The sequence below is a fragment of the Thamnophis elegans genome, chromosome 1, assembly GCF_009769535.1.
Source record: "Thamnophis elegans isolate rThaEle1 chromosome 1, rThaEle1.pri, whole genome shotgun sequence".
NCBI lineage: Eukaryota > Metazoa > Chordata > Lepidosauria > Squamata > Colubridae > Thamnophis > Thamnophis elegans.
The window spans coordinates 99,222,055-99,248,715 of NC_045541.1; the positions used below are offsets into that span (position 1 = coordinate 99,222,055).

Here is a 26,661-nt window from a genome sequence, read left to right on the forward strand (position 1 = left end):
CAGACAATTTCTTTTTCCACAGTCGCTCAACTTCAATTTGCAAGTCCCGGTACTTTGTGATTTTTTTCTTGCTGTTTATCTTCGATATGTGCATCTCCAGGTATTGCAATGTCATTATATTATTATTATAATTATTATTGTAATCCCAATGGGATTCTGGTGCATGATTGTGCAGCATCTCCTGTCATTTACAGTATTTTCTGTGTTCCCTTAATTTTACTTCTAATTTTACTTCAAAATCCCTTGATTTTACTTCCATGTGCTTTTATGTTTCGGGGAGAAATTCTATACATAGATTTTGGAATTATGAAATAAGTGATTATCTTGATATATTTAAAAAAATGTTGATCAGAGTTTTCCATCTATGTATGAATGAAATTTAGAATGTTTAGTCTATAGTCTTTGGTGGATTTACTTCTTTTTGGCTTTTTTCACCTATTTATCCCCATCTAAATTCATCTCCGTCATTCACCTTCTTTGAGTGAATTGAAGATAGTTACTCTAATTAAGAATCAGTGGACTGAACTGTTTGCCACTGCTTCTAGTTTATTTCATTTTATTTCAATAATCGCCTAATATCTAAAAAGTGGAAGTGATGAACTTATATTAATTAACTGCAAGCGATCTGATTAAGTACTTTCAATGTGTGTTATCTGCATTTCATTTCCACTAATCAAGAAAGCAGTGTTGTACCTAATTGCCACCATAGCAAATGCATGTGCACCATAGGATTCTCATTTAACACCACCAATAGAGAGCCACACTTCCTAATTAATCTTCTATTTGAATAAGTGACATTTATTATGAATCAGTAGGAAGAAACAGTGTTACTCTGAGACCTTAATGCAAATCAGCGAGCATTTTTTATGTCAGTCAGAGATTTTGAGAGGCTTGGCACTCATGGTTTATTTAAGTACCATCACTGCAGATTTTAAAACATTGGGCAGCGGGGGGGGGGGAGGAGGAGGCATAGTCCAGCTGCATGAAATGAAGCCCTTGGTGATGCTTCTTCCCCATGGAGCTCTCCACTGCCACCCTTCCCAGCTTCTTTTAATGCATTTTCTTCAAACCAATAACTTCAGGAAGGAAATATTTCGAGCATATATATTGATACTGCGGGTTTCATTTAGCTGCATGAAAGGTTTTTACCATATACATTAAAAACCTAATGCTGTATTCTCTGAAAATGGGGAAATCTGTTTTAGACAACTCTTCTCCCAAATAAATAAATCTAATCTCCTACTTGTAATATAAATAAAAAGTTCGTAACCTCGGCATCGGAGAGACAAAAAGAACTTGTAATTTTATGGGGGAAATGTTACAGTGTGTTCAAAGGAGGAGGCGAACATCTTTATGTAGAAATTGCATAATCAAATGTTCTACAAGCATGCTTATCTTTCTCTGTCTTAAAGAGAGTCAGCCAGACAGAATTCCATATATGTATCAGGCGGATACTAGTCCATTAATAGAGGGCTGCTGCATCCAATGTTATATAAGCATGTGCAACAGGCCTTTCCCTTGCTCTGCTCCTCCCTTGAAATCCTACATGTGCTATAAATTTGCTCCAGATGGTTCTCAAGTCTCTATAACAGATTTGAAATGTACGTGAGGGGTTAAAGAGGAGGACAGATCTGATCCACTGAATGAAGTCTGGAGTCTATAAGAAGTTCAGAGGAAATGAATGACAAATATATTCCTCTGAATGAAAAAGTAGGAGAAATGGGCACTATAGCTACAAAATCTACCATATTTACAAATGGACAAGCAGAGTCTATCAATAGGATATTCGTTGTATACTGGATAGCAAACACGAAACACCCTAATCTAGCAACAGTGCCAAAACGTTTCCTGCCTTTTAGCCTTTCAACTTAATGTATGCTGCCCCAAGCTCAGATACACTATTGGTATTGGTTTCCTTCCAAATATATAGAAAACAATATTAAACTTTCCTAACCATTAAGAATCCCTAGCACCATGTAATGGAGTGAACTCCTGTTACTTGTCCCAGCTTCTGCCAACTTAGCAGTTCAAAAGCACATAAAAATGCAAGTAGCAAAACAGGAACCACCTTTCGAGGGAAGGTAACAGCGTTCCATGCATCTCAAGCAGGTGATCCTATACCATTTCAGACAAGTGACTGTCTAGTCTCTTCTTAAAAACCTCCAGCAATGAAGCACCCACATCTGAAGACAAGCTGTTCCACTGGTTAATCATTAGCACTTTTAGGAAGTTTCTCCTTAATTCCAGGTTGCCTCATTGGTTCAATTCAAAACATTGTTTCTTATCCTGCCCTCTGGAAAATAAGTTGACCCCTCTTCTTTGTGGCAGCCTCTCAACTACTGGAATACTGCTATCATCCCCCCGCATCCCATCTTTTCTCTAGACTAGCCAAACCCAAATCCTGCAACTGTTCTTCATATGTTTTAGTCTCTAGGCCTTTAATCATCTTAGTTGCTCTTATTTGCACATTTTCCAGTCTCAAAATCTTTTTTGTAATGTGGTGACCAAACTGGATGCAATATTCTAGGTGTGTGACCTTAATGGAGACACTAAAGAGATAGGTCAAGGTAGTTGTGATAATGATGACTCAAATAAGCAGGGGATCTTGGTCCAAAATGAAGAACTTTCTTCAGAAAGGCAAAATGGTACTGTATCACACATCAGTCTCAGAAGAAGAGCACGGTATACAAAAAGAGAAGTCACTTTCTGGTTGGTGATTCAATCATAAGGGATGTAAATTTAGGAAAGGATATGGAGGTTTTAAAAGAGGTCAGGAGTCTGCCAGGTGCTACTGCCAGCAGAGACAAGAGGCATATTCTTAAGATAGTCAAGAATGTAAGTAAGGACTGTGACATTGATGCTATTATACATCTTGGCACTAATGATCTGTCCCCAAAAGATGTACTTTCTGTGCAGAATGATTTCCAGAACTTGGGGTATGAACTTAATTACCAGGTGGGGATTGTTTGAGTGAGTGAATGAGTATGGATGATTCGGAGGACCTGGTGGGATTTGCGGGGGCCACCGGGGTGGTTGGGGGAACTACATCCACAGGAGAGGGTCGGAGCATTGCGGTCATAACAGGGAGAGGCAGATACGGCGGGGACTTTAGGGCTGGCCATTACCGGGGAAGGAGGGTTCGCTATATCACAGAGATCCCTCCTTCCGGCCCTATGAGTCCCACTCCAAGGTCAGATGGCGCGAGTAGTCAGGACCCTGGTCTCAGGCTGCTGTCGCTAAATGCCAGGTCTGTAGTTCACAAGGCTTCCCTCGTCCGGGACTTGATAACAGACAAGGGCGCAGACCTGGCATGTATTACTGAGACATGGCTGGGCACGGAGGGAGGAGTCCCCCTCGTAGAGATGTGCCCAGATGGATTTCAGGTGCTTCATCAGCCGAGAGCCCAGGGAAGGGGTGGCGGTGTGGCTATTGTAATCCGGGAGTCTTTAGTACCTCGTAGGATCCCTGCTCCGGAGCTTGTCGGGTGTGAGTCCCTACTGGTGACGCTGGACCTCAAGGGTCAAGTGGGTTTGCTGCTTACGTACCTGCCTCCCAACTGCGTTGCAGCAGCCCTCCCCTCGCTCCTCGAGTCAGTAGCCGAGCTGGCAGTTGAGTTCCCCAGGCTTATGGTTCTGGGGGACTTCAATTTGCCTTCGCTCGGTGAACACTCTGATGGAGCGCAGGAGTTCATGGCTTCCATGACAGCCATGGGCTTGACCCAGGTAATTTGAGGCCCAACCCCACTCAGCGGGTCACACGCTCGACCTCGTATTCCTCTCGGAGCAGTGGAGTTATGATCTTGGTCTGAGGGGAAATGAGATCATTCCCCTGTCGTGGTCAGACCACTGCCTACTGAGGCTAGACTTCCGGAGGCCAAACCCCCACCGTAGGGAGGAGGAACCGACCAGGTGGTTCCGCCCCAGGCGACTTATGGACCCAGTAAGGTTCCAGACGGAGCTTGGGGTTATTCCAGATGCTCTCACCCACAGTTCGGCGGAGACTCTTGCTGCTGCCTGGCACTCGGCAGCATCAGAGTCTCTGGACGGATTGCGCCACTATGGCCCCTCCGGGTCAGCGGCCCACGGAGGCCTCCTTGGTTCACCGAGGAGCTCCGTGAGATAAAGCGCCGGAGGAGACGCCTAGAGCACCTGTGGAGGTCCGATAGGTCCGAGTCGAGCCGGGCACTGTTGACAGCTTGCACCAAGGAGTATATTCGGGCTCTAAGAACAGCCAAAAGATCACACATTGCCTCCTTGGTAGCGTCCGCCGAGTCCCGCCCAGCCGCCCTGTTTAGGATAACCCGCTCCCTCCTAAATAGGAGGGAGACGGAGAACCCCTTACAGGGTAAGGCTGAGGAGTATGTACAGTTCTTGGCGGACAAAGTTGCTCGGTTTCGATTGGACCTGGACTCCACTCCTGCAGATCCAGCCGAGACACAAGGGAATGATCTGGCAGACCATCTCTGGGTTGAGGTTTCAGGATGTTGCCTCCGGGGATGTGGACAAGGCTATGCGAGCTGTGAGTGCCTCCACCTGTATACTGGACCCGTGTCCCTCCTGGCTGGTTGCCAACAGCAGTGAGGTGACACGAGGCTGGATCCAGGCGGTTGTTACCACCTCTCTTTGGGAGGGGCATCTCCCCACCGCACTGAAGGCGGCGGTGGTGAGACCCCTCCTGAAGAAACCGTCCTTGGATCCAGCAGTTCTTAACAACTACCATCCAGTCTCCAACCTCCCCTTTGTGGGGAAGGTTGTTGAGAAGGTGGTGGCCTTCCAGCTTCAGCGTACCTTGGAGGAAGCTAACTATCTTGACCCCTTCCAGTCTGGCTTCAGGCCCGGTTACAGCACAGAAACTGCTTTGGTCGCATTGACTGATGATCTCTGGAGAGCCAGAGATGGAGGCTATGCGTCCATCCTGGTTCTCCTTGACCTCTCAGCGGCTTTCGATACCATCGACCATGGTATCCTTCTGCGACGACTGCGGGAGGTGGGGGTGGGCGGCACTGTTTTGCAGTGGTTCTCCTCCTACCTCTCGGACAGGTCGCAGTCGGTGTTGGTGGGGGGGCAGAGATCGTCCCCGAGGCCCCTTACTTGTGGGGTGCCGCAGGGCTCGGTCTTATCCCCCCTACTATTAACATATACATGAAACCGCTGGGCGAGATCATTCGGAGGCACGGGATAAAATACCATCAGTACGCGGACGATACACAGTTGTATCTGTCCGCCCCGTGCCAACTCAATGAAGCGGTGGAAGTGATGAACCGGGGCCTTGAGGCTGTCAAAGACTGGATGAGAGCTAACAAACTGGTGCTCAACCCGGAAAAGACCGAGTGGCTGTTGTGTTTTCCTCCCAAGGATTTGGCTAATGTTCCATCAATCAGGTTGGGGGACAAAATTTATACCCCTCAGACAGGGTCCGCAACTTGGGAGTCCTCCTGGACCCACAGCTGAGTTTCGACCATCATTTGTCAGCTGTGACCAGGGGGGCATTTGCTCAGGTTCGCCTGATGCGCCAGTTGCGGCCCTACCTGAATCGGGAGGCACTCACAACAGTCACTCGAGCCCTTGTGATCTCCAGGCTGGAATACTGCAACGTGCTCTACATGGGGCTGCCCTTGAAGAGCATCCGGCGACTTCAGCTAGTCCAGAATGCGGCCGCGCGAGTGATCGTGGGCGCACCACGGTTCGCCCACATAACACCGATCCTCTGTGAGCTGCGCTGGCTACCTGTTGATCTCCGGGTGCACTTCAAGGTCCTACTTACCACTCACAAAGCGCTCCATGGTAGTGGATCTGGCTATTTGAGAGACCGCCTTCTGCCAATTACCTCCCTGCGTCCCATCAGATCGCACAGGGTAGGCCTCCTCCGAATTCCATCCACCAGTCAGTGCCGACTGGCGACTACGCGGAGGAGAGCCTTCTCAGTTGCAGCTCCGACGCTATGGAACAATCTCCCCGTGGAGATCCGCACCCTCACCACCGCCCAGGCCTTCCGCACGGCCCTTAAGATCTGGCTGTCCGTCAGGCCTGGGGATAAAAAATCTTAGTTCGTCCCCTCCCGAATGAAGAATGAATGTTGTGCTCTATTTTTAATATTATGTATTGTCTTATGTTTTTTTGTCTTTGTACCCCCTTCCCCGTGTTTTGTAAGCCGCCCTGAGTCCCCTCAGGGAAAAGGGCGGCCTATAAATTATAATAAACATTAAAAACATTAAAAACATTAATAGTATAGGTTATAGGCTTATCTTTTCAGAGGTTTTACCAGTATATAAGGAACAAAAAGGGAAGGGCCACCGTTGTAGCAGAGTTTAATATGTGGCTAAAGGAGTGGTGTAAAAGGAAAGGCTTTGGTTTTATTAGTCATGATGCCTGTAGCTAGTCCAATGAAAAACTGTACAAAGAGATGGTTTGTACCCATCCAAGAAAGGGACTGAGTTCAGGCACTAAATTCACAGATTTTCTGGATAAACATTTAAACTGAACAGCGGGGACAGAGAATTAATAGATACAGAACATTTCTGTCCCCAGCAAACTAAAATTCATAGGATTATAAGTGCATGTAACATAGATGTATGTGCAGGTAAGATTATCACTCCTGCTGTCAAGCAAAACCAAGCATTTAATAGTAATTGCCATACCATGTGCATGAATCATACAAGTGGCAAGAAAATAGGGGCTGTCAGGCATAACACAGGTTATGTAGACAGTAAACACAAGGTCAATCAAAATGGACTCAAATGTCTATACACCAATGCACAGAGTATGAGGAATAAACAGGGCGAATTAGAAATTCAAGTAAAAGAGGGCAGATACAATATTATTGCCATTACAGAAACTTGGCGGGATGAAACCAACAAATGGAACATACAGCTAGAAGGATTTAAATTATTTAAAAGAAATAGACCAATAAAAGAGGAGGTGGAGTTGCACTATATATAAGAAATAACTACATCTCTTCAGAAATAGACCACAACAATGATGAGAACTATCTTGAATGCATTTGGGTCAATATTAAAGGTTGGGGGGGAAATGACATTGCCATAGGTCTATCCTACAAGCCACCCAACCAAGCAGAGGAAATAGATCCAACTTCTCTGTGTGCATGTGTCTGTTTGAGAGAGAGGGGAGGGAGGGAGGGAAGGAGGAAGGAGGGGAAGGAAAAGAAAAGAATGAAGTAAAACTTTTTCGCAAAGGAGAAAAACAAATGCTGTCGTTTTAAATCAGAACTGAGCATGCCTGGCTGTGGAATTCTGGGAGTTGAAGTCCACAAGTCTAAAAAAAATTGAAACCCCTGTATCAGTTCCTCACCAGCCATAAACCTCACCGCACGTCACTGATGTAGATATAGCACTATTAAGGACTTCTTCTTGAGTATGGTTTGTCAGTCAATTCCAAATTCATCTGGTGATTATGTTATCTATCACACATTTTTCTAGCTTGCCAAAAAGTAGGTTGTGGTCTGCTTGCTGAAGTCTACACTATGTCCACAGCTTTTCATTGGTATACTAATTTAGTTACTTTGTCAAATAATGAAATAAAATTGGTTTGGCATGATCTGTTTTTAACAAACCCATGCTGGTTACTACTAAACAAACTTTATTTGTTTCTATATGTTCCCAGATCTGTTTTTTTAATTATTTTTCCCAGTATCTTCCCAGATATTGATGTTAGGCTGATTGATCTGTAGTTTCCTGGGTCTTTTTTTTCCTGTTTTTTTAAAGATGGGAACATCATCAGTTCCTTTCCAATCCTCTGGCATTTCCCAGTGCTCCAAAAATTTTAAAGATATGATGCAATGGTTCTGAGCTAACATCTGCCATCTCCTTCAGGACTCTGGGATGTAATCCATCAGGTCCCCATGATTTATATTCATCAAGGTCAGATGGACATTCTCTTATCATTTGCTTGCTTATTTAAATTTTTATTTCTGTCTGTGTGTTATAGTTAGGTTTTGGGTAGGTTGAGCTAAAGTTTCTTTTTGTGCGAAGACTGATGCAAAGAATGAGTTAAGCAGCTCTGCTTTCTCTCTACTGCCTGTTACTTCCTTGCCATCTTCTCTCTTTTAGTGGACCAATTGTTTCCTTGACTTTTTCCTTATTATTTATATGTTGAAAGAAACTTGTTTTATTATCTTTGACTTTTATTGGAAGTGTTTGTTCATTCTGAGCCTTTGCTTTCTTAACTTCATTTTTGCAGATTCAGGCTATCTGCTGATATTCTCCCTTAGTTATGTGTCCCTCTTTCCATTTTTTGTACTTATCTTGTCTTTCAGGTTATCAGAGAGATCATTATGCAACTGCTGGTTTCTTTTCGATTTCTTGTTTTTCTTTTTCAGTGGTATTGTGTTGAACTGGGCTTTTAGGATCATATTTTTTCAATATTTCCCATGCTTTTTGAGTTGTTTCCCCCTTTAGAATTTTTATTCATGAAATTTTCCTTAGGCTCTGAATTTGTTAAAATTAGCTTTTTTAAATTTTAAGACACAGGTTGGATTTGTATTATATTGTATTGTATTGTATTGTATTGTATTGTATTGTATTATTATATTTTATTGGCCAAGTGTGATTGGACACACAAGGAATTTGCCTTCGCTCTTGGGTACATAAAAGATATAAGTGATAAATCATGATCATAGTCATTATGTATCTTATCATGAATCATAAGATGCAACACTTAGTGATAGTCATAGGATACTAAATAAGCAATCAAAATCATACTAGGTCCTCAATGGAAGGCAGGTTAGTAGCAATTTTTTTTCTGTAGTTTTAATTATTAATTGTGTCTGTCTTGTTTGGTTGCAGAACTTATGTTTTATTTTATGTTCTATTGTTTATGTTACCATTATATTGAATTCCAGTATGGTCACTCTCACCCAAGGTTCCAGCAACTTCAACTCCCTCTATCATTTCTTCTCTATTAATAATAATTAGGCCCAGTATAGTTTTTTCTCTAGTTCTCTCCTCTGCTTTTTGGATGACAAAGTTGTCGGGTAAGTTAGTTAGGAATCCATTTGATCTCCCACTTGCTGCAGAATTTGTCTCCCGGAGTTGATATCAGTATAGTTAAAGTCTCCCATTACTAGTGTGGTATGTTTCCTACATACATTTGTTAATTGGTTAGCAAAGAGTTCATCTATTTCTTCTGCTTGGTTTAGTAGCCTGTAGTATACACCTATAGTAATGTCATTTTCTCCCTTTTATATTGACCCATATGGATTCTAGGAGGTTTTCATCCTTGGTTTTGTGTATTTCAGTAGAGATGTAGTGATCTTTCATATATAATGCAAACTCCACCTCCTCTTTTGTTAGGTCCATTTCTTTGAATAGTTTGTATCTTTCCATCACTACAATCCAGTCATGAGTTTCATTCCACTACGTTTCAGTAATGGCAATCATATCACAGGTGGAATTCAGCAGGTTCTGACCATTTCTGGAAGACCAGTACCATAAATTTTAAGTAGTTTGTAGAACCGGTAATTACCAACTCTGACTGACCCACCCCCATCTATTTTCTGTCTCCTAAGTTCGAGTTGATGGGGACAGAATAGGGATTTTGCAGTAACCTTCCCCTGGAGTGCCATGCCCACCAAGCCACACCCACAGAACCTGTAGTAAAAAAATTGAATCCCACCACTGAACTATATCATATCTGTCTTCATGTACTAATACTTCAGGTTCACCCTGTTTGTTCCCTAAAATTTGAGCATTAGTGAATAGGCATTTGAATCCTTTATGAGTCTTGGATATGTTTCTTATATCTCCTACTTTGTAACTGAGATTTTCATCCTTTCTATCACTTTCTACTTCATTATGTTTTTCTTTTTTATTTTTCTTTTCTCTTTACTCCCTTCCTCCTTATGTGATTGGTTATCTTGTGATTTTTGTTTGGAATTAGGTTCTATAGGTTGTAAAGATTGGGCCCTCTTCCCCCCCCCCCAATTTTAATGGTACAATCAATGGTACAGATGGCCAAGTACTGCTGGTTCTTGTTTGTTCCATGTAGGCTGAGATTTTTAAGAGTAAGACATGCTTCTCTTTTTTAAAAGAAATAGTGTGGCAAAACATTAGCTTAAATAAATATAAAGTTTCAACTTCACGAGTCTCCATTTCATGTTATTATATGAGACAAATTCAGAGTTCGATGTTTGTGGTTGTTTTTCCTTGTTTTTCTAGTAGTCTGAGTGATTTTTTTTTTCATGAATAAGAATTGTGTACTTGTTATTTTCCTCTTTGACCTTAAAAGAGATCTCTTTCAAAGGCATCCATTAGTGGCTGATCATGGTCAATCCATATTTCACATTCCAAACAGGAGAAGAAATGCCAGACTTAAGTCTAAATTATGTCCTTAGCTGCATGTGGCTCGACTTGAACTTTACTGATTTGTCAATTTCCTTCTGTGACTGACACAAATGATAATAGTTGCAAAAGATTTATTCCTGTTAGACCAAAAGCATGCCTGGAATTTTATAAACCCTTTGAAAAATTATGGTAGTTAGATCTCAATGACTTTTTCTTTACTTTAAATGTTAATTTGGCATTATGTTTAAAAGCACACACATTCACAAATTTGTCTACATTAACAAAAGAGATGGAAGGAAATTTCAAATGTGACTGACTGTAGTTCCAAAGAAATGGTAAAATTCTATCACTCTATGAGCTTTCTCATTTTCTCCTTCATCTCAACTCTCTCCCCGCTCTCACCCCCCTGCTCACATTCATTATTCTGCTTTTGTTAATTCTACAAGGGACCAAGGGCATTTTTAAGTTTCATCATCCCCCTACTTTCCTTTCTTGCCAATTTAAGAAGATCCAGCTTCCTAGTAAATATTTTTTTTCTGTAGTAAATGAAGTGTTTTGCTCTTCTCCTACCTTTCTCATTCAAACTCCAAATTGAAATAGACCTTTTCACTTTAATGCGAATGGTCTAAGTACTATAAAAGCGATTGTATGAGAAAGAAATTTCAAAAGACTGGAGGAACTGTGATGCATAGATTTTGTTAACATTCCATCTTACTTGTGCAGCTGCATTCCTTTCAGTATTTTGTAGAAGTCTTCCATACATACAAAGTCTACTGCTTTCTCTCATTTCTGACACTGCGAGCTACCCCTTACGTGCAGCTGCTCTACAAATCATCAAAATAGGGCCATAAAAGCAGGCTAGAAACCAGGGGATTGTGAGTTCTAGTCTCACAGTAAGAATGAAAACCAACTGGATGACTCTTACTTAGCTCACAATGCCAGGCTCAGGTGATAATGTAATTGGCCAATTACTGTCACAATCAATGGATCAATTTTTGGTTGATACAAAAAAGCGGACTCTGCACCTATGGGTAAACACAAAGGAGAAGGAGAAGGAGAAGGAGAAGGAGGAGAAGGAGGAGGAGGAGGAGGAGGAGGAGGAGGAGGAGGAGGAGGAGGAGGAGGAGGAGGAGGAGGAGAAGAAGAAGAAGAAGAAGAAGAAGAAGAAGAAGAAGAAGAAGAAGAAGAAGAAGAAGAAGAAGAAGAAGAAGAAGAACATCATCTCTAAAGGAGAGAAAGTAGTTTTACAAAAGAAGGTATCCTTTCCTGTAGAGGATGAAATGGGTATAACTTTGGACTTGGCAGAATGTTCATGGTTAATAGAGTCTGTGGTCAAGTTAATAGTTGCTGTGTATGCTTTTTGATTCCAGAAGCAAAGGGCCTCTGTGATTTTCCAAGCACAGTTACCACAGGCATTCTCAAACAATGTAGCCAAACAAACTAGATAGTCCAGGGCCGAAAGAGGCCAAATATGAAGCTTACAGAGTCCACTACATATTTCCCAATCACAAAAGGTTGCTCATGAACTGAATCATCATTTCTGAGTTAGAAAGTCTTTTCCCATGTATGGTTTCTGAATGGTGCAGGCCAATTATATAGGCTGCAAAGATGGGGAAGGAACACTAAGCGTGGGCAAGTTAAAAAACTCTTGATTGGTGTATCAAGTATAGCTCATATGATGGGATTCTCACATAGACACCTAGTATGCAGTTTGTTTCTTTCTACAGCTTTTTGAAGACTGAAATGCACTGGTAGCTAGCAGGTAACCTCACTTCCTGATCCCTTCCACAGAACGCTCTGTCCTTCCTGTTATTGAGCATTGTGGTGTTTCTTCAGCTTCTCATCCCCATATCTCCTTAAATGCTGTCTCCTGCACTATTGTATAAACTCTACCTATCCTTCGTTCTTCTTTCAGTTTCTTTACTACTAAATTCAGTGGTGTGTTCTCAAACTCCCAAAGATGTTACTCTCATTTATTTATTTTTTCCCCTTCTGTTTCTGGAAAATCTGTTCTGGATGTTTGAGAGTACTGAACAGTGGAGAAAAAGGATGGGATGAACAGATGCAAAAGACCCAAATGTTTTCTGTATCTGTTTTGCTGTCCATCTCATGGCCATTCTGGATTTTTGCAACCCAGATGTAATATAGCATCATGGGAGGCAGAAGAAGGCATGAGCAAAGTCCTTTATTGGGGACCGAGGGACAGAAAACATAGGGTTCCCCCACTTCCTTGCATTTTTAACCCCAGTGAATTTTATACAGTTCGTTCTCATCCCAAATAAACTTCACAGTGTTTAGTTTTCTAAACATCTTATCTAGGTCAGAAAATCACTAACACACATGGATATTCACTTATAAACCCTGTGCAAAGTATGTATGGATTTTACTTCTGGACTTTTCCCATCTTCTCCCACCCATTCCATTGCACCACTTTGGCAAGAAGAAGTAACACTCCCTGGAATTCATAAGACACATTCATACACATTTCCCTTTAGAGTGCAGCCCCTCTTGAGCTTTCCAAATACATTCTGTAAAGAGTTGAGTACAGCTGGCCTACATATCTACATTTCTTAAAAGAATCAGTTTATAGAAAAGAACCATTTTAGTGTAATCACTGTATCAATCATATGGCTGAATTGCAATACCACTATAAGCTACTCATTCGTGAAATCATCGTCCCAACACAAATTCTTCTAAAACCATCAATAAAATGTCTAGGATCCAAAAGTTAGCTCAGTGTCTTTGAAAGCAGCCAAGACTACAAGCAGAGAGAGACAGAGAGAGACAGAGACAGAGAGAGACAGAGAGAGACTGACAGATAGACAGAGACAGAGAGAGACCAAATGGAAGCTTCCTTATAATCAGGGTTACTTATTTCTAACTAAACATGTCAGATTCCTATTTCTAAACTCAAAATATTTTTTGATTTGTTTTTTAAAATATATTGCTTGATCTACCTGCTGAATGGGAAGCAATGGCTAAATAAACGCCCTTCTAACTGATTCCTGGGACTACTTTCAGTTTGTTCTGGATAGACTAATACTGGATCAATAATACATTAATATTTTCAATTCAAGAGAAATTAGAGAGATTGATAGATTCTTCTGCTAGCAGGAAAGTATTCACCATATAGTTGGGGTTACAGCTTACTGGTGAGTTTTGATAGATGGCTAGTCTTCTGGATTCAGCCATCTGTTAGAACCTGATTCCTGAGGTAGCAGGGCTCCCCCTTCCTGCTTTACTGGGAAACCTCTACCCATCCTTCACTTCTGATCAACAAGGCTTTGTTGTTGCTGTTCCCCCTGAAACCAGAACCAGTCCTACATTTAAAAAAAAACAACATGCATCCCAATTGACCCATTTGACTTTAATTTCTTCTAATTGAAAACTGTTTGCTGATCATTTTGGTGAGAGGAGGGACAGAAAAATATTTTAGCTATTCCTGACCTGGGAGGCCCATCACACACATGTCTGTCTCCATTCATCTTGACTACTATAACACATAATATGTGAGCTGCCTTTGAAGACCACTTGAAAGCTACAATAAGTTCAGAGTGCAGTTTTTGTGGCAGCACCTTACTGTACCTATAGTACATCGTTACTTTGTTAATTGTATTGGTTACTGATGTGCTTCTGAGTACAATTCAAAATGCTGGTCATGGTCTATCAGTGTCATGCATGTCTCCAATTACTACTACCCATCCATAAGTTCTGCCAAGATGGGCATGTCTGGGTCCCATTCAGAGGTGGGTTGCTAATTCTTTTACTACCATTTCGGGTGCACTCCCATGCACATGCACAAAAGCATTTGGCAGGTAGGCCGAGCCTCCTGCCGCCGCTACTACAGGTTCGGCTGATCAGGCCAAAACAACAGTAACCCACCTCTGGTCCATCACATAACCAGTGTTAAATAATAGAATCCAAAAGATGTGTCATATTTGCCCAATGGAAAAGCAGTCCCTCTGAAATTCACATGATCCTGACTCTACCTGTGTTTTAGAAGACTCTTAAGACCTGTTTTTTAACCCCAGGCATTAGGTGAGGTGGTGTCATGACTATAATGATTGTTCTTGCCTGTTCTTCATGCCTCAAGCACAATATATTTTATGATGGGGGGGGGTGTTCTAGTTATTCTATTTATTTTTTAGTCATATGTTAATTGGGCAACTATATAAATTGAATGACTAAATGAATAAATATGTAGTCACCAACCTATCCCACAGATTCAGAACCATGTACATTGAGTACAGAAGATTTGAAAAAATGGTGTTATGTATGCTGCCTTCCGGTAGGAAAGGTGGGGTGTGAAATTATTTCTTCATTTGTAGCTTAACCAGGCCTGAGGAGAGGGGGGTCCAGCCGGTACATTGTTCTGGGGCCCATGGAACTCAAAGGGGGCCCATGAAGGGGGAATTCTTTTTACATTTTTACAATGTAAAAATGTAAAAGGCAAGAATTATTAAGGGAACATTTGGACTTATGCAGCTTTGCCCTTCTTTTCCAAACCTTCTATCTACATGGGTTCTGGCTATCCAGTATTATGCTACGGAAGAAAGGAGATAGAGAGATATAGATTTTACAAAGCCCCAAGACATTATGGCATGGACTTGCAGTGACAAGGAGCATTACTACTGTGTTATCACCCAACTCCATCTGGAATGTTGCTCCTGAATGCAAAGTGTTGAAACTCATTGCTCTTAATCCAGAGATACTCAGAGAGGGAGAGAAGGGAAATTAGAGTGATCAAAGGCAACATGCCACTTAAGCATTTGCTTTTTTTTCAGTATAACAATATTCCAATTCTCTATTAGTTCCATAATCATCACTTTAATGTCATCATTGCTAAAACTGGATCTTTGACTGGTCTTATATTGGGGATAATTCTTAATATGCATACTTTTTCTCAGAATTAGCAGAACTAAATAGAGGATAAATAGTTGGCCAATGCAGTCTAGAAATCCTAACTCTGACAATGGTTTTCTGCATCTCTGATCTTTCCTATCACATCCTATTTCATCAGAAGATGCCACCATTTTTACATTAGAAGCTTTGGATTTACTTCTGAGCTCTTCTTTTTATTTATTTTTGTTTATTTCCTTCTGTACTAAAAATATTATTATTATTATTATACAATTGTATCACAGCGGCCAGTTGTTTCGCCGGATTTGGCATTGGTTATTAGTCAGCCCCACCCAGGGGCCTAGGAGGTTGTAACGTATTTTCTTAATATGCGTGCAGATCCAAGCAGTGCGGCTTTCTGCATTTGACTGATGGTGATTTTGTCAATTTTTACCTGTTTTAAATGTAATTCCAGTGCTTTTGGAATAGCACCCAGTGTGCCAATTACCACTGGAATTACCACTGCTGGTTTGTGCCATAGTTGTTGAATTTCGATTTTTAAGTCCTGGTATCTTGCGATTTTTTTCATGTTCCTTCTCGGTGACCCTGCTATCACCTGGTATTGCGATGTCTATGATTGTGACCTTATTTTTCTCAACCAGTGTGATGTCTGGTGTATTATGTGCCAGTATTTTGTCGGTTTGTATACGGAAATCCCACAAGATCTTGACCATCTGATTTTCGGTGACTTTTTCAGGCTGATGTTCCCACCAGTTTGTTGCTGTTGTTGTTGTTGTTGTTGTTGTTATTATTATTATTATTACTTATGATTTTTTTGTGAAAAGTGGTTCACGCAACCATTGTAGCATCCCCATGGTCATGTATTCAAAACTTGGTCAATTTGGTAACCAGCATGTGTTTACTGCAGTTGCAGCATCCTAGAGTCATGTGATCACCCTTTGCAACCATCTTAGCTGGTTGGCCTCTAAGCACAATTAAAGGGGGGGGGATACTGAATTCACTTAACAGACACTTAAATGATTGGTTTAACAACCTTGGGCAAAAATGTCATACTGACTCACTTTACAACACACTTGTTTAGCAATGGAGATGTTGGTCCCAATTATAGACATAAGTCATAAGTCAAGAACTACCTGTAACAGCTAAAAAGACAAACAATCAGAGGCTAAAAACAGCTAATGTTCAAAAGTAAAATTACTGTACAGTGCTTAAGAAAGACTCGGCTTGTAAAAATGATGCAAATATACTTTATCTCTAAATTGTTAAATGGAGCAATATTGGACTTCTACAATAATATTGCCTTAACATTTGGCTCTGAGCTACTTTTTGGTTCCAGGCATGTGAATGACGTTTATACTAATCTTTCTCTAGTTCTTTTTAAAATTAGGAACTCTCATATGACCTGGCCTTTCTAAATCCAATTCAGCTATCTCAGAGCTGAAGAATTTTGAGAGGACCGTAATTAATGTATAGAATAAGGTCCAAATCAGAAGCTAATTTTCACTTTGAAACTGCTAAGTGAAATTATTTACATCCAGATTTTAAAAGCGAAATTAATTTCCTTTTCAGCTACTGATGAGTTACAGAAAATACATAAGTTTCATAAGCAAGCTGCAGTTAGGAAACATTAAGGGCAGGGGTGGGCTACTAGGGGTTCACCCGGGTTTGGGAGAACTTGTAGATAATGTTATGGGTGGTACAGAGAACCTCCAAATCCCACCCCTGACTGGCCCCACCCACAATGCCCACCCCTGCCACCCAACCCCACCCCTCCAGGACTCTCCACACAGCCCACTTTGGATGCAAGGTAAGTGCAGGGCCCGTGCGGAGGTTCAGGGGGGGGAATGGGCCACCCGGAAAGCCTCCGGAGCCCAGGGAAGGTAGTTTTCACCCTTCCAGAGGCTCGAGGAAAGCCTCCGGAGTCTGGGAAAGGCGAAAACATCCCTGCTGTGGTGCAGGAGGATGACTAGGCCATGCTCACCAAGGCCTCATCCACCCAGCAACCCGTTGCTGAAATTTTTGAAGCCCATCCCTGATTAAGAGTACCTGATTTGGCTGCAAAAATCCAGACCCACCCCCCCTCAGAAAGAGATACTCTGTTTTCTTGCAGAGCTAGTCAGCTAGCCCCCAAAAAGTTGGTGTGCTCTACATAAATAATATAAAATGTTCTGTTTGCTTTATGCACAGTAATCTTCCACTATCTTTTTTCCTCTATTTTCGTTAAGGCTTGATTTCTTGAAGTGGGGAGGTTCAGGATCTTATATGAAAACAGCACCTAGTTAGAATAGCACTATATCCACATTAGATTGGAGAAGCAGCAGCGGTAAACGTATTTTGACATATACAATTCCCTGCCCTCCTCCCCCCCCCCAAAAAAACCAAAGAAAATGAAGATTTTTGTAAATCTTGTAAAATCACACACCTAATAACGGACATATGGCAAAGTGAGTAGGTATGTATGATGCAGAAAATCCATATAGATGCCTTTGGAAACTCAACAGATTGATCTTCTCACCCAGGACTGCTTCTATAGGTGTTGGTAGAACCAAAGACATTCTGCATGGACACCAAGAACTGACTGAAAAAGGTTTTGGAAATCTTGATCCCAAGACCCATCTTTCTCTTCCTTCTTAGGGCACTTCACAGATAATCTAACAATCTGGAACCAGAGCAGTTCCCTTCCATCAATTACAATGAGGTACAGGATTAAAACAGCAGAAATTGTTGGGTCCATTTGCGGCATTGATCGCAGAATAGGTGGAATACTGCTGTCCTAGCCAATGTGATTTTAATAGCTGAGCTTAACTAAAACTTTTTCTTGGCCAGGATTTCTAAATTAAGATGCCCTGGAAAGTGATTTTTTTTTACTGCATCCTGCTTCAAGATGCAGTCTATGGTTAAATCTTTCAAGTACAATCATTCTTTGCCTAGCACTGACCCTTCCTAGGAAAGGCCTGAGATCTTCCTTGAGAAAAAGCTGAAGAGTGCCATCAATGGCTCTAAACCTCTTCCATTTATATGAAAAACAGGGTGGGATGGGGAAAAGGAAACATCTTCCTGATGAGTTGTTGGTGGCTGTTAGCATCTCTAAAGGTAGCCTACTGATGCATACACCACCAAAAGTAATTGGAGTATCTACCTGGCTGGACCAAAGGAGTGTTTCAACAAGGCCAGATCCTTATTACAAAGAAGTGATAATGGAGATGTGATTGACAACAGAGATAGGCACACAGGTGCCACAGAAATTCCTTTTTTGTCTCCAGGAACATCCAAAAAATGTCGGGGGGGTGGGGGTAAGACACTCAACTAACCATTTCTTAAAGGAAGTTCCCATAACTATTGACTAGTTGTCAGTTGAAAACCATAATTGCATAATAATAATAATAATAATAATAATAATAATAATAATAATAACAACAACCCCGCCATTGCCGGTCCCAAGCCCGGATGAGAAAGGAGGAAGGTTGGGATCAGGTTGGCATCTGGTCCCGTAAAAAAAACCCCGCCAACCCATACAATATGGTGAAAAAAACAAATAAGAATTCCATACCGCATCGGTCGTCGCGCGGGTTAACAAGGGCCGCGGCGGATGTTGGGGTCCCTGGACATCCGTCGACAAGTGGGCTACAAGTGGACCAGCCAACAAAACGACAAAAATATAGTGCAGATGAAAACCGTGCCATAATGGCCTGTTACTACAACTCAGAGCCAGAAAAAAGAGGCTATTTAAAGCGAATGTATGAATTATGGAAACAACAATATCCAGATTCAAATGTTAGTGAACAATGACTAGCAGATCAAAGGCGATTTATTATACGGAATAGTGTTTAGTGAAGTTGAACATGAGGAAATTCAGGCAAATTGCAAAACCCAAAAAACAATATCACAAGCGGAAATAACTGATATTCAAGACACAACTAAAGACATTATAGTAGAACTCCCAGAAGAAGCTCTCGGGGAGGAAATAACATCACCACCACTAGAACCAGTTATCACTGAACCAACTGATGAACTAACTCAAAAACAAAAGAATTGAAGGATAAGATCATGGAGCATTTTCTGCTTAATGAGGAAAGGCAACATTTACCATCACTAAAAACTGTGCCTAAGAAAATTTTGGCCCCTATCATGAAAATGGTTAATGCAGTGTTTTCAACAATTGAACCGTGATCCATCTTGGAAACAAACCAGTTAATGTACAGCGCAGCTGTAATAGTCACTAATGAACTAGGCATTAAAATTAAAGTACCTAGTCATACAACAGAAAAAGCATCAAAGCCAAAGTGGAAAATCCGTTTAGAACAAAAAATAAAAAAATTAAGGGCAGATGCTAGTAACTTAAAGAACATGCATGAGCAACGGCTTTAAAAACAACAAAATCATAGATCGGCTAATCAGGAGATATAGATTGGATACAAGAAACATCAATGAAGCTGTAGAGATTGTAAAACAGCAGATAACAGCAACAGCTAGAAAAATTTGAAAGATATGAGGCACGAATCATCCAATATAAACAAAATCAGCAATTTCTATCAGACCAACGGCGTTTTTATCAAAGTCTTAATGTAAATGGTGACACCAAAAGTGAAAAAACAGAAAAACAGGCCACAGTTGAATTCTGGAAAGAATTGTGGGAAAATGCAAAGGACTACAACAAGGAAGCAAAGTGGATACATGACTTTGAGAAAAGCATTGGCAACAAACAAATGCAAGTATTAGAAATAACAACTGAGATGGTCAAAAATCGAGTTAAAAAGGTAAAGAATTGGACATCACCTGGAAAGGACCAATTACATGGTTTCTGGCTCAAATATCTGACCAGTTTACATGCAATATTGGCCAGGCAACTGAATGAAATTTTACAAAAGGGCCAAATTGATGAATGGTTGACAACTGGAAAAACATACTTGATTCAGAAAGATCCAACTAAAGGAACAACACCTGAAAACTATAGACCAATAACATGCTTGCCAACAACCTTCAAATTACTCACAGGCATTATTGCAGATAACATGATGGATTATTTGGAAACAAACAACATCTTGCCAGTAGAGCAAAAGGCAACAAAAGAAGGAGCAGGGGCACAAAAGATCAGCTTCTAATTGATAAAATGATATTAGAAAATTGTAAGAACAGAAAAACGAACTTGAATATGGTCTGGATTGATTACAAAAAGGCATTTGACTCACTGCCACATAGTTGGATCATAAAATGCTTAGAAACAACTGGCATTAGCAAAAATATTACATCCTTTACTGAAAGGCAATGAAACAATGGAGAACTGAGTTGGCAGTAGGGAATGAGAGCTACGGAATGGTTAATATCAAGCGAGGAATTTTCCAGGGTGATTCACTTTCACCTCTTCTCTTCATCATCGCAATGATCCCACTATCAGTAATCTTAAAAAAAATGAAATTAGGCTACCAAACAGCCAAAAAAGCTGAAAAAATTTCGCATTTACTATATATGGATGATTTGAAACTCTATGGAAAGTCAGAAATAGAAATCCAATCATTGACAAATACAGTCCGAGTATTCAGCACCGATATTTCAATGCAGTTTGGCATGGAAAAAATGCGCCACTGTATCCATAAAAAGGGGCAAAATCACTGCATCTGAGGGAATTGAAATGCCCCAATGGCCAACTAATTAAATGCAAAGAAAATGAAGCCTACAAATACTTAGGCATTCTGCAGTTGGATAACATCAAGCATGGAGAAGTAAAAACTATTGTCAGGCGAGAGTACACCAACAGAGTTAGGAAAATTTTGAAATCTAAATTGAATGGTGGAAATACAATCAAGGCCATAAATACCTGGGCAATACCAGTTATAAGATACACAGCAGGCATAGTTAACTGGACACAAGCTGATTTGGACCTTTTGGACCGAAAAACCAGGAAACTAATGACAATGCACTACAGTTTACATCCACGTGGTGATACTGATAGACTGTACCTGCCCCGAAAATCAGGTGGCAGAGGATTATTACAAGTGAAGCAAACAGTTGAAGAAGAAAAACATGCACTGGCTGATTATTTAAAAGAAAGTCAAGAACATCTATTAATCGAAGTAAAGAACAAAAATCTACTGAAGGCCCAACAGACAAAACAAGAATATAGAAAAGATGTGATAAAATCAAGAATGGAGAGTTGGCAGAACAAAGCACTGCATGGTCAATTTCTGGAAAAAATAAAAGATAAAGTGGACAGGGAACAAACTTGGTTATGGTTAAAACAGGTACATTAAAGAAAGAAACAGAGTCACTAATCCTGGCTGCGCAAGAACAAGCTATCCGCACAAATGCCATTAAGGCCAAAATCGAAAAATCCTCTGATGATGCCAAATGCAGACTTTGCAAAGAAGCTGACGAAACTGTTGATCACATACTCAGCTGCTGTAAAAAAATCGCGCAGACTGATTATAAATTGCAGCACAATTCAGTAGCACAAATGATCCATTGGAATTTGTGCAAAATTATAATATTAAAACAGCAACAAACTGGTGGGAACATCAGCCTGAAAAAGTCACCGAAAATCAGATGGTCAAGATCTTGTGGGATTTCCGTATACAAACCGACAAAATACTGGCGCATAATACACCAGACATCACACTGGTTGAGAAAATAAGGTCACAATCATAGACATCGCAATACCAGGTGATAGCAGGGTCGCCGAGAAGGAACATGAAAAAATCGCAAGATACCAGGACTTAAAAATCGAAATTCAACGACTATGGCACAAACCAGCAGTGGTAATTCCAGTGGTAATTGGCACACTGGGTGCTATTCCAAAAGCACTGGAATTACATTTAAAACAGTTAAAAATTGACAAAATCACCATCAGTCAAATGCAAAAAGCCGCACTGCTTGGATCTGCACGCATATTACGAAAATACGTTACGACGTCCTAGGCCCCTGGGTGGGGCCCCGACTAGTAACCAATGCCAAATCCGGTGAAACAACTGGCCGCTGTGATACAATTGTACAATAATAATAATAATAATAATAATAATAATAATAATAATAATAATAACAACAATAATAACAACAACAACAACAACAACAATTGGTATTTGCAAATGGTATTTGTGACACATCTTTGTTCACGTGACTGAGTTTCATGTTTAATGAATAAAAGAAATAATAATAATAATGTAATAATAATAACAACAACAACAACAACAATAGTTGCTAAATTAATCCACTGGTCATTATGTAAAAAATATGATTTACCTGTATCCAGAAAGTCATGGGAACATAAAATGGAAAAAGTTATCAAAAATGAGAAGGTGAAGATCTTGTGGGACTTTAGAATACAAACTGATTGTCATTTGGAGCACAACATGCCAGATATCATGGTTGTAGAGGGCCGAAGTGTACAGTTTATTGATATCGCTGTTCCTGGAGATGCCAGAGTCAAAGAAAAAGAACTAGAAAAAATAATGAAATATTGTGACCTAGCCATCGAAACTACACAGCTATGGATGAAGCATGTAACAGTGATACCCATGGTCATTGGGGCACTTGGCATCATGTCCAAGAATTTTACAAGATACATCAACAAATTACAGCTTCCCGCTATAACACCAACGGAAGTGTAAAAAACTGCGCTACTCTGAACATCTTATAATTTAAGAAGGTACTTAGTTGATACCTAGGAAGCTGGCAGCAAACTGATTCAACCATTAGCACCAATCACTGGTATTTGTGATGCATTTTTGAATGTTCAGTTGGCTGAGTTTCATGTTTAATGAATAAAGTATTATTATTATTATTATTATTATTGTTGTTGTTGTACAATTGTATCACAGCGGCCAGTTGTTTCGCCGGATTTGGCATTGGTTACTAGTTGGGCCCCACCCAGGGGCCTAGGACGTCGTAACGTATTTTCGTAATATGCGTGCAGATCCAAGCAGTGCAGCTTTTTGCATTTGACTGGGTGCTATTCCAAAAGCACTGGAATTACATTTAAAACAGTTAAAAATTGACAAAATCACCATCAGTCAAATGCAAAAAGCTGCACTGCTTGGATCTGCACGCATATTACGAAAATACGTTACAACGTCCTAGGCCCCTGAGTGGGGCCCGACTAGTAACCAATGCCAAATCTGGCGAAACAACTGGCCGCTGTGATACAATTGTATAATAATAATAATAATAATAATAATAATAATAATAATAATAATAACAACAACAACAACAACAACAACAACAACAACAACTCCGCCGGTCCCAAGCCCGGATGAGAAAGGAGGAGGGTTGGGGACAGGTTGGCAACCTGCCCCCCCCCCAAAAAAACCCGCCAACCCATACAATATGGTGAAAGAAATGAATAAAAATTTTATACCGCATCGGTCGTCGCGTGGGTCAACAAGGGCCGCGGCAGATGTTGGGGTCCCTGGACATCCATCGACAAGTGGGCTACAAGTGGACCAGCCAACAAAATGACAAAATATAGTGCAGATGAAAACCGTGCCATAATAGCCTGTTACTACAACTCAGAGCCAGAAAAAAGAGGTTATTTAAAGCAAATGTATGAATTATGGAAACAACAACATCCAGATTCAAATGTTAATGAACAACGACTAGCAGATTAAAGGCGATTTATTAAACGGAATAAAGTGTTTAGTGAAGTTGAACTTGAGGAAATTCAAGCAAATTGCAAAACCAAAAAAACAATATCACAAACGGAAATAACTGATATTCAAGACACAACTAAAGACATTATAGTAGAACTCCCAGAAGAAGCTCTCGGGGAGGAAATAACACCACCACCACTAGAACCAGTTATCACTGAACCAACTGATGAACTAACTCAAAAACAAAAGAATTGAAGGATAAGATCATGGAGCATTTTCTGCTTAATGAAATTGTAGCTTTCTGCAATAACACCAGCGGAACTGCAGAAAACTGTGCTACTCGGAACATCATACATCTTAAGAAGGATACTTAGTTGATATCTAGGACTCTGGTAACAACCCATATCAACCATTAGCACCAGTCAATGGCATTTATGATGCATTTTTGAATAGTCAGTTGATTTGAGTTTCATAAAGTATATAATAACTACTACAACAAATACAAATAGCAAGCTTTGCTTTTTTTATAATTAAAACCCACACAGAGGGATGGAGAGGCAGAGGGAGGGAGGGAGAGAGGGGGGAGGGAGGGAGGGAGGGAGAGGGGAGAGAGAGAGAGAGGGAGAGGGAGAGAGAGACTTATATTATCTTACTGGCCAGTTTCTGGTTTTGGCTTGTTCCTTTTTTAATTAACTTGGTGCAGCATCTATATTCTTCTTCTCTTTCATCTATATCAGCTAAATGTATTAAAAACAAAAATCCCCCTCCCCATCCCAAGGGTGTTACTTTGACCTCTTTGGGGGGACCTGGCTAAGTTGTGAAAATTTTGGGCCACAATTCTTAAGAAGGAAACTTCAAGTTCTTTCCGCTTCACTTCCTCTTCACATGTCTGAGGCGGTTAATGCTGCTGCCCCATAGTCTGGGTGGCAGAAGCTGTGTGCTAGCTATGGTATGTATTGTTGGAATTTTTCCTCTCGTTAGTCCCCTTGACCTTTTATTGTCTTACTCCTAAAGTGTCAGGTCAGATTTAGTGTAAGGTCTCCCTTCACTAAGGACTCCTTTCCTTTCGTGGATCACTAAACAGGACAATTGCTCTATCCATCTTTTCAGAGCCTATTGTGGGACACCCCCCTCAGCTGAGAAAATTGATTCACTGGGAAACCATTTTGGTCAAACAGAAGACAGACTATGTGTTCTTTAAGGAACTCTGTCTTAATCGCTGCCTTTTTTTCCCCTCTGGGATATGAAGAGGATGCAAGAGATCAAAAGGCTGAGAAGTGCATGGGTTTGACCACAACTTTCTTAGAAATAATGGGGAACCTCCACTGAAAAATGAGCTCTGTTACAAAGGACAAACAAGAAGGAATGCTGCACAGGGTTCCCACAGCATTTGGAATCATCAGGATTTGGGCCTTTCCATGAGGGAAATAATAAAGAAGAGATTCTTCATTTGGAACATTGGAATGAAATTGAAAAGGTAAGCGATCAACTCAACATATAAGAGCAGAGATAGAATGAAAGCAAATATAAACTCAGTCATAACATTGGATGTTCAGCATTATCAATACTGGCTGCCATTGGCTTCCTAAGTGTCTGAGGTTAGAACTTAGGCCAGGAGTGTCCAAACTTGGGAACTTTAAGACTTGTGGACTTCAACTCCCAGAATTCCCCAGCCAGCTGGCTGGGGAATTCTGGGAGTTGAAGTCCACAAGTCTTAAAGTTCCCAAGTTTGGACACCCCTGACTTAGGCCCTTCTTGACGTGAAGTACTTTCTCTACCACTGAGCTGTAGCCAACCTAAAATAAAGAGAGAATGTGTGTAATCAGATATATATTTGAGATACTTGTGGCTGCTTAGAAAATGTTTCCATCAGTGTTTAATTTGATTTTAAAGATAGTAGAACAGGTAGTACTTTCTCAACTCCAGGCACTGATGGATAATGCTGATTATTTAGTTCCATTCCAATGTTCTTTCAGGCCAAGTTTTGAAAAGAAAACAACTGCTGGGTAAGCACCTCCAATCACAGCATCATTCTGGAGTATTTACCAGAACTGAGCATATGAGAACAAGGTTTTGCAATGCATCCAGGCTTTCTTGAAGCAGCAGTCTTGGAAGATGGCGCTAAAAAGCTTTGCTCCTTCCCCTGGTCCTGGTCTATGTGATAACAATACCAATATCACTTATATACTGCTTCACAGTGCTTTAAAGCCCTCTCTAAGCAGTTTACAGAGTCAGCATATTGCCCCCAACAATTTGGGTCCTCATTTTAACCACCTCGGAAGGATGGAAGACTGAATCAACCTTGAGCCTGGTGAGATTTGAACTGCTAAACTGGAGGCAGCCGGCAGGCAGCAGAAGTAGCCTGCAGTACTGCATTGTGCTACCATGGCTCATGTGATGCACCAGGGTCACAGTATAAGTGTACGTATTTGAGTCCATTACTAAGTACACGATAAATCTGGATATGCCATCCATTTGTAGTTTCTAATGGGCAAACTTGTGATAGTTTGTCACGTGACATTCTTACAGTATAATTCCATTGATGGAAGGAGAGTACATGATTCTTACTTTTCCTTCTTGGACAGCTGCCCCAGAAAGCTAGCGATTTACAACAATGTAGAATTGATGTAATGTGGTTTTTCTATGATATCAGAGCCCCCTAAAATATCTAGTAAATTGAATTCAGGGGTGGGCTGCTGGGGGTTCATACGGGTTCGGGAAATTCTCTAGTGAAGATTCTGTGGGGTTCACCAAACCCCCAAATCCCACTCCTGGCTGGCCCCATCCTGTCCCTTCCACCCCACCCTCCAGAAGTCTCCATATGGCCAGTTCATCATGCCACCAGATAAGTGCAGGGCGTGCAAGGAGGCTCGGGGAGAGGGAAAAACAGGCCTAGTGCAGGTTCCAGAAGTCTGGAAACAGACC

At 40.9% G+C, this 26,661-nt stretch overlaps 1 long non-coding RNA gene across 2 annotated transcripts in view; it reads left to right on the forward strand.

The window, feature by feature from the left end:
• LOC116514317 overlaps positions 1-26,661 on the forward strand; it is a 70,816-nt gene that overhangs the window by 29,156 nt on the left and 14,999 nt on the right. Inside the window, exons 2-3 of one of the 2 annotated variants that reach the window (XR_004256091.1) lie at positions 24,847-25,213; positions 25,713-25,972. This is a non-coding gene — a long non-coding RNA (uncharacterized LOC116514317). Of the gene's footprint in view, positions 1-24,846; positions 25,214-25,712; positions 25,973-26,661 lie in introns of those variants that run through there. The other variant, XR_004256092.1, reaches the window with a different exon arrangement.